The 14750-nt window shown below is 36.2% G+C and overlaps 1 protein-coding gene across 2 annotated transcripts in view; it reads right to left on the bottom strand.

Annotated features, from left to right (window-relative positions):
* Positions 1 to 14750, bottom strand: part of VTI1A (vesicle transport through interaction with t-SNAREs 1A) — a gene marked incomplete at both ends in the record, with an annotated part of 220261 nt that overhangs the window by 92169 nt on the left and 113342 nt on the right. The window lies entirely within an intron of this gene.

Here is a 14750-nt window from a genome sequence, read left to right as displayed (position 1 = left end):
TACTCTTGCACATATATAAAAAGAAAAATACAAGCAAACTACTAGGTTAAGGTTTTCTTAAAAGTTTCTCACCTATCTGTGTCTCTTTTGAATCACTTTTCAACTCACACTCATCAGGGTCTCCAAGGCTACCTAGGACCCCGGCGAACAGCATTTCTCTAGGATTCTCTTCTATGTTGCTGACGCCCATTTTGCAGGTTCTATGTTAGGGCTTTCTTATCTTTACCAGAAATTAAGGTTCTCCGACAAAAGTTAAAACTCATGTTCTTTTCTCAAAGATTCCTATGTGGTTTGTTGATTAAAATGTTGAGAGATTATATTTTTTCCCCCTTACGTCACCAAGAAAAACAACTATGTTGGCTCAGTAGCTGAAAGGACAAGAACTGCTATCTGGCCAGCAGTTTGTAAGATGCTATTGACTGGACAGTATCCTAATGTTAGAAATGTTAGATTGTGAAAATATATCTTGCAACCATAAAATACAGTAATTATGCATTTATTATAGTGGGTGTTTAAAAACTGCATTTCACAAAACTCAAGAGTTCATAGATGACGTTTAGAATGGGGCCATGCTTTTGAAAACATTAATTTAAAAGATTTTAAAATATTAATCAGATAAGAGTATAAATATCCCTTCAATGTGGCAAAAAGCTTTCAAATGGTGGCTAAAGTTTGCGATGCATGGTCTTAAATTATCATCATGTTAAGATGATTTATGTGTATGTATCCAAACATCACTCCTTCTCAAACTTCAATTCCAAACGTCCGCTTGCCTGCTCAGTGTGGGCATTTTGTTGCTGTCTTAAAGTCTTTCTCTCAAAACCTATTTCTCCTCCGGATTTTTCTTTTCTGTTAATGGCACACTTTCCAGTCAGCCAGAAACCCTGGAACTACCTTGGATTTCTCCCTTAGCAGTGTCCCTTGCATCTGTTCTCTTTCCTTTATAGATTTTTAAAAATTTTTATCAGTGTTTTTTTCTCCCCAGTACCGAGGACTCAACCCAGGGGTGAATCCCACTGAGCTACCTTCTCAGATTTTTTAATTCTTTATGTCGAGACAGGGTCTCACTAAGTTGCCCAGGCTGGCCTTGAACCTGTGATCCTCCTGTCTCAGTCTCCCAAGTAGTTGGGATTATAGGCATATAACACAATGCCTGGATCAAAGCCTCTGCCACTTTTAACAGTTCACCAAACACTGTTTGGTCTATTGCTGGTTGTACACAATATTTAATATTTATACAATTTCCTATGCATTTAAGTATTAGGAAAAACTTAACTGGCACATTTAACTCATGGTTTCACACAGGGAGGGGCTACATGACAAAAAAATTTCAGTCACTTTAAAGTTGATCAACAGGACAATGCTAGAGCCCGCCGTGGTGGCGCATGCTTGTAATCCCCGCGCTTGAGAGGCTGAGACAGGAGGAGCACACAAGTTCGAAGCCAGCTTCAGCTACTGAGTGAGGCTCTCAGCAGCTTAGTGAGACCCTGTTTCCAAATAAAATATAAAATAGGTCTGGGAGTATAGCCTGGAGGTAGAAAGCCTCTGGATTCCACCCCCAGTATTCAAAAAAAGAAAGAAAGAAAGAAAGAAAGAAAGAAAGAAAGAAAGAAAGAAAAGATGCTGTTATGAACTTAGGAAACTGTCACCCTCAATGTGATGGTATTTGAAGACGGGATCTTTGAAAGGTAATTAGGTTTAGATGAGGTCATGAGGGTGAGGTCCTTATGATGGAATTAGTGCCCTTCCATGAAGAGAAGAGGCAGAGCTGCCTCTCTCTACTGCATGAAGACCTGGTGGGAAGCCAGCTGTCTATGAGTCAAGGAAGCACACCAGGACTAGGAACCAAATCTGCTGGCACCTGATCTTGGACTTCTGGACCACAGACTATGAGAAATAAATGCCTATTGTTTAAGACACCTAGTCTCTGTATTTTGTTATAATAGCCAAGATAAGGCTTATATTAAGTAAATAAGGCTACATGGTAGTAAAAAGATGAGATGAAAAGTATTATAGTTGACAAATGATAGAAATTTGAAAAATATTGTCTTACAGCATTTACATCATGTCTTGTACTAAAATTCTTTGTATTCATGTTTTATATTTCTATTAGGATATATAAGCTGCAATCTAGACCTGAAATTTATTTATATATGCATACCTAACACAAACTGTGGACTGCAACCTTGTAGGTGGATTATAAAATCAATTTAGAAATCAAACTGACATTTCCTTAAAAATAAACAAGATTAGAAAATATTAGCGTACATTACCCATAGTTAAAAGGGTAAGTATTGTTTTATGAAAGATCCATTTCAGTTATGTATATGCATATGTGTGTGAGATATGAATTGAGATGGGAAAGGTATTTCTTATTATAGATCATAGGTATAGCCTAGTACCTTGCATATAATAAGCATAAAATATAGGTAAGAAAATTTTTCTTTACTATGTACCAGAAAAATATTATTTTAATCTTATTCTGATTATAAATATAATGTCTTATTAAAAACTTTACCCATTAACTGGGTGTGGTGGTGCATGCTTGAAATCCCAGCATTTGGGAGGCTGAGACGGGAGGATCCCAGTTCACAGACAGCCTCAGCTACTTAGTGAGGCACTCCATAACTTAGTGAGACCATGTTTTAAAATAAAGAATAAAAAACAGGGCAGGGGTTGTAGCTCGGAGGTCGAATGCCCCTGGGGTTTCATCCCCAGACCCACAAAACAAAACAAAACAAAAACAAAATACCTTTACCCGTTATAGATGATAAGGGTAATACCTCATAATCAATATTTCATACCCCTGAGATATAAACTCTTGATGGATTAATATTTATTCCAAGAAGATATTTTAAGTGTAATTTCAACTTTCACATAAGAATTCTTTTTAAATTTTACTTTAGGCTCCAAAGTTTATATATACTCTAAGAATGAGAGTTCCAAGACAGTTAAATATAGGTGTCACCTGCATGTTGGAACAGTGTATAGGTGCTATTAAGTACCCAATTCTGGCGATTAGGTATATGCCAAAGCAGAAAGTATTTTGAATATATGTATCTCAGGCCCTTTTAGCAGAGGCAGCTCAGAAATGGGTAGGAGCTACACAGAGTGAACAGAGGAACACCCGTAAGGAAATGCTAAGAGGTTTTAGGTTTTTTCACACAATATTTATGTAACTATAAACTATTCTATTTAAGAAGACATCATCTCAAATAATGGAATGATATTGATTCAATAAAACAATCTTGAGTATTAAAAACTTCATGTCTATTAGGGAAAAATGACTTAAATGTCTGTAGTGCTGCCTAGAAAATAAAAAGGCAATGAAGTGATTTGATGAATGTTCCCTCACAAATAATAACAAGAACAACTAACAGAGTGCCATCCTTCAAGTCACACATTAAACATTAACTTCATGAAGTAAAAGGTAATTTGGTTCTGTAGTTTCTTAATAAATTACTAATTTAAATGAAGAGGGTATTAATTCAACAGGACTATAAGACAAATCCAGCATGATTCCCTGCAGGGCACAGGTGGCGGGGATTACAAGGAACCAACATTCTTGAAGAGACATGGTGGACATGAGCAAACACTTACTGGAGGAAGCAGAAGACTGTGGTACCCTGGCCATTATCAAAATCCACTCTTGCAACGACAGGATAAATAACGAGTTATAAATACACATGGAGGAATCCTGATATGTACATTTATGAAAACATCTACAAAGATAATAATGAAAATACCCATAAATTAGGCCTATAGGAAAAAAACATCAGAAACTAAAATGAGCTATAGGAACACAAACTAAAGTTAGTTGGTTATCAGTACCAGGGAAAAGACACCATTAGGTGAGAGACAGAGAAAAGGGCTGTGAAATTTCAGGAGAAAAATCAATCACTCATTCTATGTATATTTATTTAGTGCCTAATATTCGCACCAAAGAGAGAGTAGCAAGAAAACCATACAAGGTCCCTGTGGTCACGCAGGTTGCATGTTAGTGAGGTGAAGTCCAAGAGTGATTTGGAGGCTCCATCTTCCTCCGCTAATACTGACTGCAAACATGGGCAGGTCACTTAATACATTTGGACCTCCACTCTTTCATCCATTAAAATAAAATGAATGAAATAAGTCACTTCAAATAGAAAATGCAAACATCAGGTTCAAGTATGGGCCTCACCACTCAAAAATGGAATTCAAACAATTCAGTAGTAGCCAACTCAAATTCATCTGGCATTTCCCCTCCCCCATCTTCTTAAGAATTCATATTCAGAAAAAGAATCAACTGTGTTAACAACATGCTTTATCACATTCTGAAACTTCCAGGGGACATTGTTAAAGTGCAAAACATTCCTCACAGAAGCCAATTCTGGTGGTTTGGAATTAGTCTATTTTATTTTTAAGCAACAGAAATTCATCCCAGATTAGTGGAAAGGAAAAAACAAAAGGAGGGATATTGTGGTTTATTGGAATAAAATTTCTGATCAACTTCTTCAGGTAATATGACGCATCAGCTGTTCTCAAGGACCTTGCACAACTGCATCTTGGACATACCTCAACTAATGCACATGTTTAATGTACTCATGGACTGGCCAGGAAACGGGCATCTCCAGAAGAACTCAGAGAAAACACAGGTAGAAAATTTTCCTATAGCCATATATACTGTAAATGGTAGAGCTGGAAACAAAGTTTTGATCTCTTTTACTGCATAGTCTTTTTACTTGATTACAATGCCTCCCAGGTAAATAGGATAAGCAAATCTACAAAAAACAAAAACAAAAACAACAACAACAACAAAAACAACCCTTTGTGATCTGCTATGCCTTTTTTTCTTTTCATTTGGGGGGGGATTGAATATTTTCACCAAATGTACAAATATCATTCTCCTTTTATGTCTAACAATGAAGCTGTTTTGTAGATACTGTTGGGCATTTTCCCAATAAACATACTCTGTCATCAGCAAGAGCTTCAGAGTGCAGGGCGCTGGGTATACATGGGAGCTGGAGGAGCGCTCAAGCTCCAGGGCTTCCTCTCAGCTGCCAAGCGCCTGGGCTATGTCGGTAATGGGGCAGTGACCCACAAGATCATGGATTTTGGTGACAGCACCTCAGGAGCATGAATGCAATTCCTCTGGGGGCCATAAGCTTTGGGCTGAGCACTGGCTCGATTCACACCTACCCGGCTGCGTGATTTTTTTAAACATCAATGCTTTCAGGTGGGAACATGTTCCTTCAAGGTGATTCACACCATACACACATGTTTCTTGTGGATGTTTTAGCATTGGGGTCTATGATCTCTGAATAAACCTAGAGCAATATTGGAATTGGGTAGCAACTCATTTATTTAGTATTGTGGTAAAATGGGATGTTTCAGGAAAGCAAAGCTTCCAGGTAATTAAAGCTGATTTAACTCGAAGCAGCAATAATTTATTTGATTAATTAATGAGACCCTTCTAAAACAACACCATTAAAATTCACTCCATTGTCTCCTTAAACAAAGAATACAGAACATTTCAATTTTTTATTGACTTAAAGTTATTATTACAGTCATTATTGGATTGTTTAATGACATTTTATGACTCTTTCTTTAATGGCAATTCTCTTATTTCATGGTTTCTAGCCCTCTTACCTTAACCCTTATGCTGAAGGCTGAGAAATAAAGTAAGGAAATGACCAAAGAACTGTAGAAACAAGAGTTTTGAGGATTTAAACATGGTAATGACATCAGCAACACCCACCAGGCATGCCTACCTTGCATTGAGAGCTTATCAAGTACCCAACAATGCTATCATTGTCTTCATTCTATTTAATGATGAAGCTGAGAAAGAGATTAATTAGTTTTCTCAAAGTCCTATAGCTAGTAAAGTGGGAGAGCAGGACTTCAACTGAGGTCTAACTCTAAGACACAGGCTCCCAAGCACTATCTTACAATGTTTGTTTTGTTCTGTTTTTTTTTTTCTTTTAATTAAGGCATCCTAAGATATCTTCCCAAGGTTAGTAGTGTCTTCAATAAAGAAATAAGTTTACTTATGATGAGTCACTGCATACATGGGATATCACTAGTCTTAGATTATAAACTTGGAGGGAATAAACAAGATGAAAATAGGTTTTAAATGCAGCTTGGGACAAGCAAAGAAGAATGGGGGAACTGAGAGGCTTGGAATCTCTTATATTAACCCATTTTGAGATTGTGAATAAGCCTTTTACTCTCTCAACTTCAATTTCCCTATGGTGAAATAAAGCATACTCGTATAACACAAACAAAATGTTTTGAAAATAACATGGAACAGCACAGTAATACCAGCACCTAGAAGATGCTCAGTACATATTAGCTAAATTGCTTGGTTATTTCCTCATCTGTAACATGAAGATAAGAGTACTTACAGGGTTTCGACTGTCAATGAAATAATCTATGTAAACTCTTGAACAGAGTGCCTGGAACCATGTTGCTGAGAAATTGCTCAAGAAGTGTCTGCTACTACTGTTATCATTCACCTATTATTACTTGTTCGTGTTCTTACGGCAGTTCTCTCAGGAAAAAAAAGAAATGCGGGAAAATTCTGAAATGGATGGCAACTTCCATGAGACATTATGTGCTAATTTTCTTTATGGAGTCCAGACGTTGGTGAGAAAATAAATATAAAAAGGCATCTGGCAGGCTGGGGTGTAGCTCAGTTGTAGAGCTCTTACCCATGGACAAAGTCCTAGATTTGATTCAGAGAGAAAGAGAGAGAGAGGGAGAGGGAGAGTGAAAATCTCTCTGACATTGTAGCCTTTTCAGAAAAATGTGCTATTGAATGAATGCTATTTTTTGAAGTCTAAACATTTTATTTAAAAACTGTTGGCTTTCATTAAAGGAGCTGCATTTTTTTTTTGCTTTTATCTCAAAATGTATATCAACATTTACTGAGCTTTTAATCTGAAACATATTTTACACTAATTTATCCTATTGGAAATTAGGGAGTCCAATATCCAAAGGATTAAAATGACCAGGATTCATCTTTATCATCCTTTTACTATTGAAATGTCAATATTAAGGGTTGTTCCCCCTTTCATTTTCATTTCCACAGGAAACCTTGCTTTGCTTTGCCACTGGGGAAAAATGAAGGAAACAGAAAAGCTGACCTTAAATATGCAACCTTCAGGCAGCTTTCAGTTTCCAAACTCAAAAAAAATTTTTTGTATTATACAACCCGAACTTGTTGGATTCCCAGATGTATGCCTTGACTTAGTTTTTCACAGATGATATTTTATATTTTAATATGATGCTGTTCAGGGCAACATTTTACTTTATATTTGAAAAAGGACCAACAATAATTTTAAAAGCCATAAAATTGTGTGAAATACCAAGCAGCAGGACTGGGCAGAAGAAATACCTTTAGTTACATTTTTTAGTATCTGAGCAGCAAAATGCAGAGGATTGGTACTAAATGGATACTTTGCATAGAAAAGCATTGTTTTCTAGAGCAAAGCCGACTCTGCAGATGTGCTTGTGAGATGTGAGAGCCAGAGTTCTACCAGGTCCTTTTAGCTTCACACATGAGAGCAATAACCCTCCGAAGTTCATATGCTTCAGAAACATGTGAAGTCACCACGTAGGAAGGATGTGTCTGAGCCACACCTCCCTCCATCCTGATCTGGTCTAGGAGTGCTGGGATGTGGGAAGCCGTGTTTTTAGTAAGCACTCAGGTGGGGCAGATGCAAGTCTTCACCCACTTTTGGAAGCATGCTCTTAGCAACATCACATTGCCACCTTCACGTCGCTGTCTTCCAAAGTCCCCCTGACACGTGCTTTGCGCATCAGTCCCACTCTCACTAATGTGCTGATACACGCCAGAAACATAATACATGACTCAGCGGAGGAAATAACCCACCTCTGTCTTCTCAAGACAACTTTAAATCCTCTTTTCTATACTAGAAGCCAACTGGGATAAATAAGCACTATCTTTAGCATGTGATCATACAATAAAGTAAGTGATTGGACTTCTGATGGCCTTTCACTGGGATTAGTAACTTGACCTCTCTGGACCTCAGTCTTCTTGTTTGTAAAATGGGGACAATGGCATCTGCCAGCTAAGGTCATTGTGACGACCATATGAAGTGCATGCCTGGATCGTAGAGGTGACGAATGGCTATCCTCCTCAACCAATCTATTCAGGTTTCTAGGAGGTTTATAATTAACCCGTTCAAGTTTCTTCCCTTGAGCGGGTTTGCTCCAAGGCAGAGAAGCACAAAGGCAGAGAGGTGGTCAATGGAAAATTACAGAAAGCAGGAGGGAAAGCATAAAGCTTTGAAAATCTCCAGACTGAACAAACACTCCAAGCAGGTAAAATATGACTATTGAAATGGATTTCAAAGCAAGAACATAAAATTGTACCTGGTAATTTTTAGCTGTTGGGTGATTGCTCGAGGATAAAATTGGGGATCTTATTCAGAACGTTCCAATCTTTCAAAGGAGAATATTTGGCCGTCATTTAGTAAACACTTCTTTTGGCTCCACACCTGGAGCACAGCTACATAAGGCTACTAATATGAAAACCAGCTCCATCACATCTTGGTGTGTGTAAGTCCTCCTGGGACTTGTAATTTGGTGCTTATATTTGAGACCACACACTTTCTCCCCTCTGTCTGCAGTACCTTAAGATGTATAGCAGATTTCTCTGATACCTAGTTTTAGCTGCTTGGAAACAGCAATGAAATATCACCTTGGGCTCCAAAATGAATGTTGAGTACATTACATATCCTTATTGTAAGTGAAATGATCGAAACCACAATTACCAAATAGTGAAAAATCTTCTAATAATCTGAACACTCAGTAACATAAAAAGACCACTCTTGTTCTATCTCTATAGATGTGTGACACATTTATGCACTAATTCTTTTTTTTTAGCTTTAAAAAATTTTTTTGTTGGTGCATTGTAGTCATACATCTTAATGGGACAAAAGACTTGTGTAGACATACATGCACACATCACCCAATTAACCCTTACCCAATTCTCACCCCTTTCCCTCCCCATCCCTCCTTCCCATGCTTGGCTTAGTGATTGACTTTGATATGTTTGCTTAAATACATCATGTGCTTTAGAGAGTTTCATACTCCTATTCAATTAAAATGATTCTCTTTTCCTGAGTCCTAGGTGATCTAGGATCATTACCAAAAACATGGTCTACGACACTTTTGGGAAGAACTATGCCATAAATCAGTGGCGACTTTTGGATTTGGAGAAGTCCCCAATACACCTCTGGCTGACCACCCCAAAGCATACTACGCAGCTATTCCACACACAGGAGACTAACAATGTCAATAACCCAACTAGATGGTTTCTATAGTTTTGCTTAAAAGATCCTCTCCCCAATCACACTGCTGATGCTTTAATATCATTATTAACAATCAGAAAAAGACTTGATTACATGAAAAGTACTAGAAACAAATATAGTCTAATGCTATAAATTTCACATCACCTTGTTAATTCTGATATGATTATTTAACATCACAGATTTGTTCCTATAAAATTAAGGTGATACAAATGCAAGCAATCAAAAATCTTCACATCACAGTCTTCTTTGTAATGAAAAACAGAACTGCCATTCACTTGCATGTAGATATAAAATGAAAAAATTATATCCCTAACCAACCCCTTTATAAATTATACCATCTGATGTGGCTATTATAAGCTATAAAAAGGGTGTTTTGCCAAAAAAAAAAAAAAGCTATGTGACAGACAATACAATTTTATTAGTTCTAAGTAAGGAGTGTGTGTGTGTGTGTGTGTGTGTGTGTGTGTGTGTGTGTGTATGTGTGTGTTTAAATGACAAACAGATGTTATGTCTAAACTGTCCTAGAGGAAAGTTACCCTCATCATAAGAGTTCGGGAACACCTTCCCATGACATAAACTTTTCCCTAAAAATTCACATACAGAGCAGTGGGGTGCTTATGAGGGGGCGTTTATGAGGCAAACAAGTGGGGACTTGCATGCTGGGAATCCAAGTGGAGGCATGTTGGCCTACAATACCAACACTTTTCAAACTTGTGTCATGGGCTAATTGTAAGTCTCCCTGTTTAAATTTTCTATCATAAATCTTCCACTATTACCACAGAGAAATAGCTCACATTTCTCAAGAAATTACTGTAATTATTAAATAAAGCAATGATTTACACAAGGTGTATTTATAAAAAGAATGGTCCCAAAGCACAAGACATGAAGATCAAAGAATGCCATTGAGATCTACACACGAAGTTGAGTTTTCTCATATGTTTAACAAAGGATCTGATTATCCTTAAAGTTTGTTTTCTGACATACAAAAGCTAAGAAATCTCCCTAATAAAATGTAGTTATAAATGTTATTCTAAATCTATTATTTTAATATATGCTTGAATCAAAGGGTGAAAAGGCAAAGAAATACTAATATGTTAACATATTTTCATATGTTAACATATTTTCATATGTTAACTAGCCCAATTTTCTTATGGAAATAAAAGATGAAAATGCAGTGCAGAATAATAACAAAGTGGTTCTTATTTTGATTTATTTACGTTTCAAATCTTTGATTAGGGAAGAAAAATACTCACTTTGACTTTACCAATTTCTTATGCAGTTATGTTAACTACATTTCATGTAAAACAGCACATATTTATATGAATTATATTTGATATCTAACATTATTCTACTTTCAAATCTTTTAAACTGCATTAAACTTTAAACAGTTTTCACATGTTAAAGTTACAATTTATATTTTAATGGACTTACGATTTTCTTCCATATTTATTGATTATGGGAAATAATAAAAGCGTTAGAACACATTTCTGAAAGCATTAAATTTTAAACTAGAAAATATCTTCAGAGGTGCAAAAGTTTGGTATATCAAAATATACTTTTTTGGTTATATTAATTCTAGTAACAAGCACTTTAAAAATTGATAGTTCTCTTTCATTTCAATTTTCATGAACTTGCTACAGGCAGCACAAGAAACATTTCTTTGACTAGTGGCTCAATGGCGCAGCCTATGTGTAGAAAAGTATAATGCAACATTAACCAGTGCAAACGCTGCGCCTAAGTTATAAATAAGGGTTTAAAAATCTAATATGATTTTGAAAAATGATCAAGAAAGAATTTGGCTTCTATTGCATCATAACTGCCACTGCTATTTGTAACCAACTATTTAAAATAAATGGAAAGTAAACGTGAACCATATAAATAAAAAATGGTCTTTCCTTACTAAATCTGAGGCATTAGAGAGCTTTAATTGGTTTTAAATTGGCACTGAGTAAATTTCAAATTTTTCTCTTTCCACCACTTCCAAAAACCCAGCACAGTATTTTGTGGCTGGATTAATATTTTCAATAGTTGTTCCCTGTCATGCTAATAACTAGCACTGGGGTCTGCAGTCTCTTTAAAATAGTCTACCTCCCCCCCACAAAAATATCAAATACAGACAATACTACAAATTGTAAATCAGAAAAATGATTCCAATTTAACAACTGCATGGGCTGATTTAAATAGATGCCCACTGTTTTACGGTACAGGTGACAGGAAGGTTAAATAAAACCTGTTCTGCTAGCTCCTGTAGAAACTTGATAAATATATTAGCCTCCATAAATCTCCATCAATCTACACATACTCTGCTTCTCCAGTCAAAAATAGAGGGGGAGCTGTTTCACCGTGAGGCAGCATAGAGGATCATCTGGCACAACCTTTAAACATTAACCTACAATGAGGTAAATATACATACATGTGTCTATATTTGAAATTTTAAACTAATCCATCTCCTCAAAAAAAAAAAAAATCACTGACAAAGACCCATAGGTAGTTGTCAAGTGTGAACAAAAATAAATGAAAAGATTTTTTTTTTAGATAAGCAATGAAAACCAGAATCCCATTGTGTACAGTTCACTCTCCTGGTTGTTTTGTTTGTTTGTTTTCTGTGAGTGTCTCCTTTAAAAAGCTTGGCGCCATTGTGTAGGAAGGCCCTTCCAGATGCCTCCAACTTTGCTCCCTTCACGCAGAACAGGTTACTAATTCCAACAGAGAAGAGAACTATGTTCAAAATCTGCACTCATTCCTCCTTTCCATTATTAAAAAAAAGTGACCCTGTAAATTTACTCAAGCTGTTTAAACACAGAAGTGTTTAAACTCAGATGGCCTCTGTTGCAAACCCAGTGCAATCAGAAAAACTGCCTTAGTGATGCTACAAGTTAACCCTTTCAACTTTTCGATATGACATCTTTTAAAAAATGTACTTCAATCACGCAGTAGAAGTCTGATCAATCTGACATTGACCACAGACAAATAAACTCACAGCAAAGACAAGCACAGTGTGCTGAAAAATTACTTGTTTGATTAACTCTTACTTCATCTTTTCTATTGCTTTTGGTATTAAAAAAAACAGCAAAATGTTAAACAAAATTAAAACAAAAGCCATTCCAGTATTTCTCACTGCCAAACGACCTGATTTCAAAAGCTCTTTTCATAAAAGTTGTAGATGCATTTATTTATTCTTTCAAGATCAGATTTGTTGCTGTAAAAATTATCTACTGCTTTCAGGATGAAATCGAGACTCTTCTATTTACTATTATTTCAGGAGCCATAGAGACTTTAAAATTCTCCACATTTCAGTGGATATTTTAATCGCCTTAGGTTTTAAAAATAAACTTTATCAAGTCTCATGCTTTAAATGATATTGTAAATGTCTTGACAACGTGCAAAGCTGAAGTATTAAATGTGAGAACAACAGTGATATTTGTTACTATGAAAAAATATCTTATTGTTAAAGAACTGGCAGATATTCTTACATTATTAGAATAGCCAGTTCATGTCCAGAGGATCATTCTGTTTTGAAATAGAGATTTGTACATGCTAAGGCTAACTCCGTGGGACAAGTTAAAATTAAATTTGCCAGTAGTGATTTCTACTTGAGTGATTTCCTAATTTAACTGTGTAAAAATATATGGGTGCTAATTTGACGTTAATAAATTAAGACTATTAGAGACAGTCTTTCATTGTTTGGCCTTCAACAATTGTCAATGACACTGTTTTCTGTTTGCATTTCCTCAGGCGTGCTAATGTATCTTTGTTTAGGCCTGCAAGTCGAATGGTCAATGTAAACACAGTCAATGAAACATCAGGACCGGGAAAGGAGTCTACTGAGAGGACCTATGGAAAGACCATTTGGTCTTCTGCCAAATATGCAATAAGGCTATAGCCCTGAAAGCTACTTAATTTTTTTTTTCCTATGATGAATGAATTGCTCTTTAAAAAAAATTCTCAAAATTCTTTGTTTTGCACAGAGTTCATGAAGGAGGAAGGTGGTCTGCATGATGAGCCGAGTCCTATGTGGGTCATAGTCTTTGTCTGCAGTCTTAACTGGGGATTGTACCTTAGCTACCGTAGTTCAAGCGTAAAAATACTTTGTCTGTAATACTATATACTGTTGCCAGTGACCCTCTAAATCCTTGAACCAACTGTGTCTTCTGGTGTCACAGAAGATAATGCCAATTTATTGCAATGTGTGGCTTTTTTAACTGATTAAAATTAAGCCGTAAGCACGTGACAATAGAATTAGCACATTTAGAGAGTCTGTTTTCCCACATCCCATTTTGCGCTGGTGCGGCTGGTCCCTGCAACTCTACGCGGGTGCAATTTTAATGACTTTGCTGGGTTTTGATGTTCCTATGAAAAAAGCACGGCTTGGCGTTTGTGGAGAAGGTAGATATGGGGGCTGAAGAACTGTGATTGGGAACATGGTGACATCGTTTCTGTGTGCCGATAGGATCGGTGTCATTTTCCTCTTAGCGATAAGACACCTCCACTGACAGTGCCCGATTAGGGAAAATTTTATTATAAAATTCACTTTTATCGAATGAGGATAGAGTGATAAACAGTTCAGCCTCAGGGAAGGAATAGGAACAGATTTCCCCCCTTTTCAAATTCCACTTTTTCCCTCCTCTCTCTTTCTCTCCTTTAGAGAGATGATGGTGTTTTAGTTATTATTAATGGTATAAAAGAATTCCCCACAACACACTATTGCTGGGATAACACTATCCAAATCAAGAGACACTTAGATATTGTTATAAAAGAAATCTATTTTACATAGTTGTATATATGCATGCACACATATACAACCCCCCCACACACACTTTTTTTTCACTAAAAGATAATACGGCTCTCTAAATTCCACTTCTGGAAGTTATCTGGTATAACTCGGGAATATATAATAGTTTAAAAGAAAATCAGGCTGAAGCAATATTCACTCAAATTATCCTAAATATATCCACATTTCAGACTTATCTTCAGAAATACACAAGTGCCAAGCAGAGCTGTAAGGTAAGTAAACATTACCAAGCCAGAGGATCGTAGCCACTGATATTGGAGCAAACACTACTGCTTTAAGGAAGAACATGAAAAAATACGAATTGTTTTAAAATAATAAGACACTATTGTTTCTAAATTTTGGTAGTTTAATAGTGACACTTCAAAGTCCCAGTGCCATAAGTTTATGTCTGTTTACTCCTGATAAACTGGCTAGAACTCAGACATATTCTGATGACAACTACTTGAAAGGCCACTTGAGAAACAACAAAAAAATAAGCATTTGACATTATTTATTTTAAAAGACTTTTTTTCTGAAGAAAAGTTAATCAAATAACTCCTGTCTTTATTAAATAAAAACGTAGTGTCTCTGGCTGAGAACATTAGGTAGCATTGGTAAATTCTGATGATGAATTTGATCTGAAATATATTATAATTGAATGA

The sequence above is a fragment of the Muscardinus avellanarius genome (genome assembly GCF_963383645.1).
Source record: "Muscardinus avellanarius genome assembly, chromosome: 4".
Classification (NCBI taxonomy): domain Eukaryota; kingdom Metazoa; phylum Chordata; class Mammalia; order Rodentia; family Gliridae; genus Muscardinus; species Muscardinus avellanarius.
The sequence above is the reverse complement of the archived record's forward strand: the minus strand, read 5'-3'. Positions and strand labels throughout refer to the sequence as shown.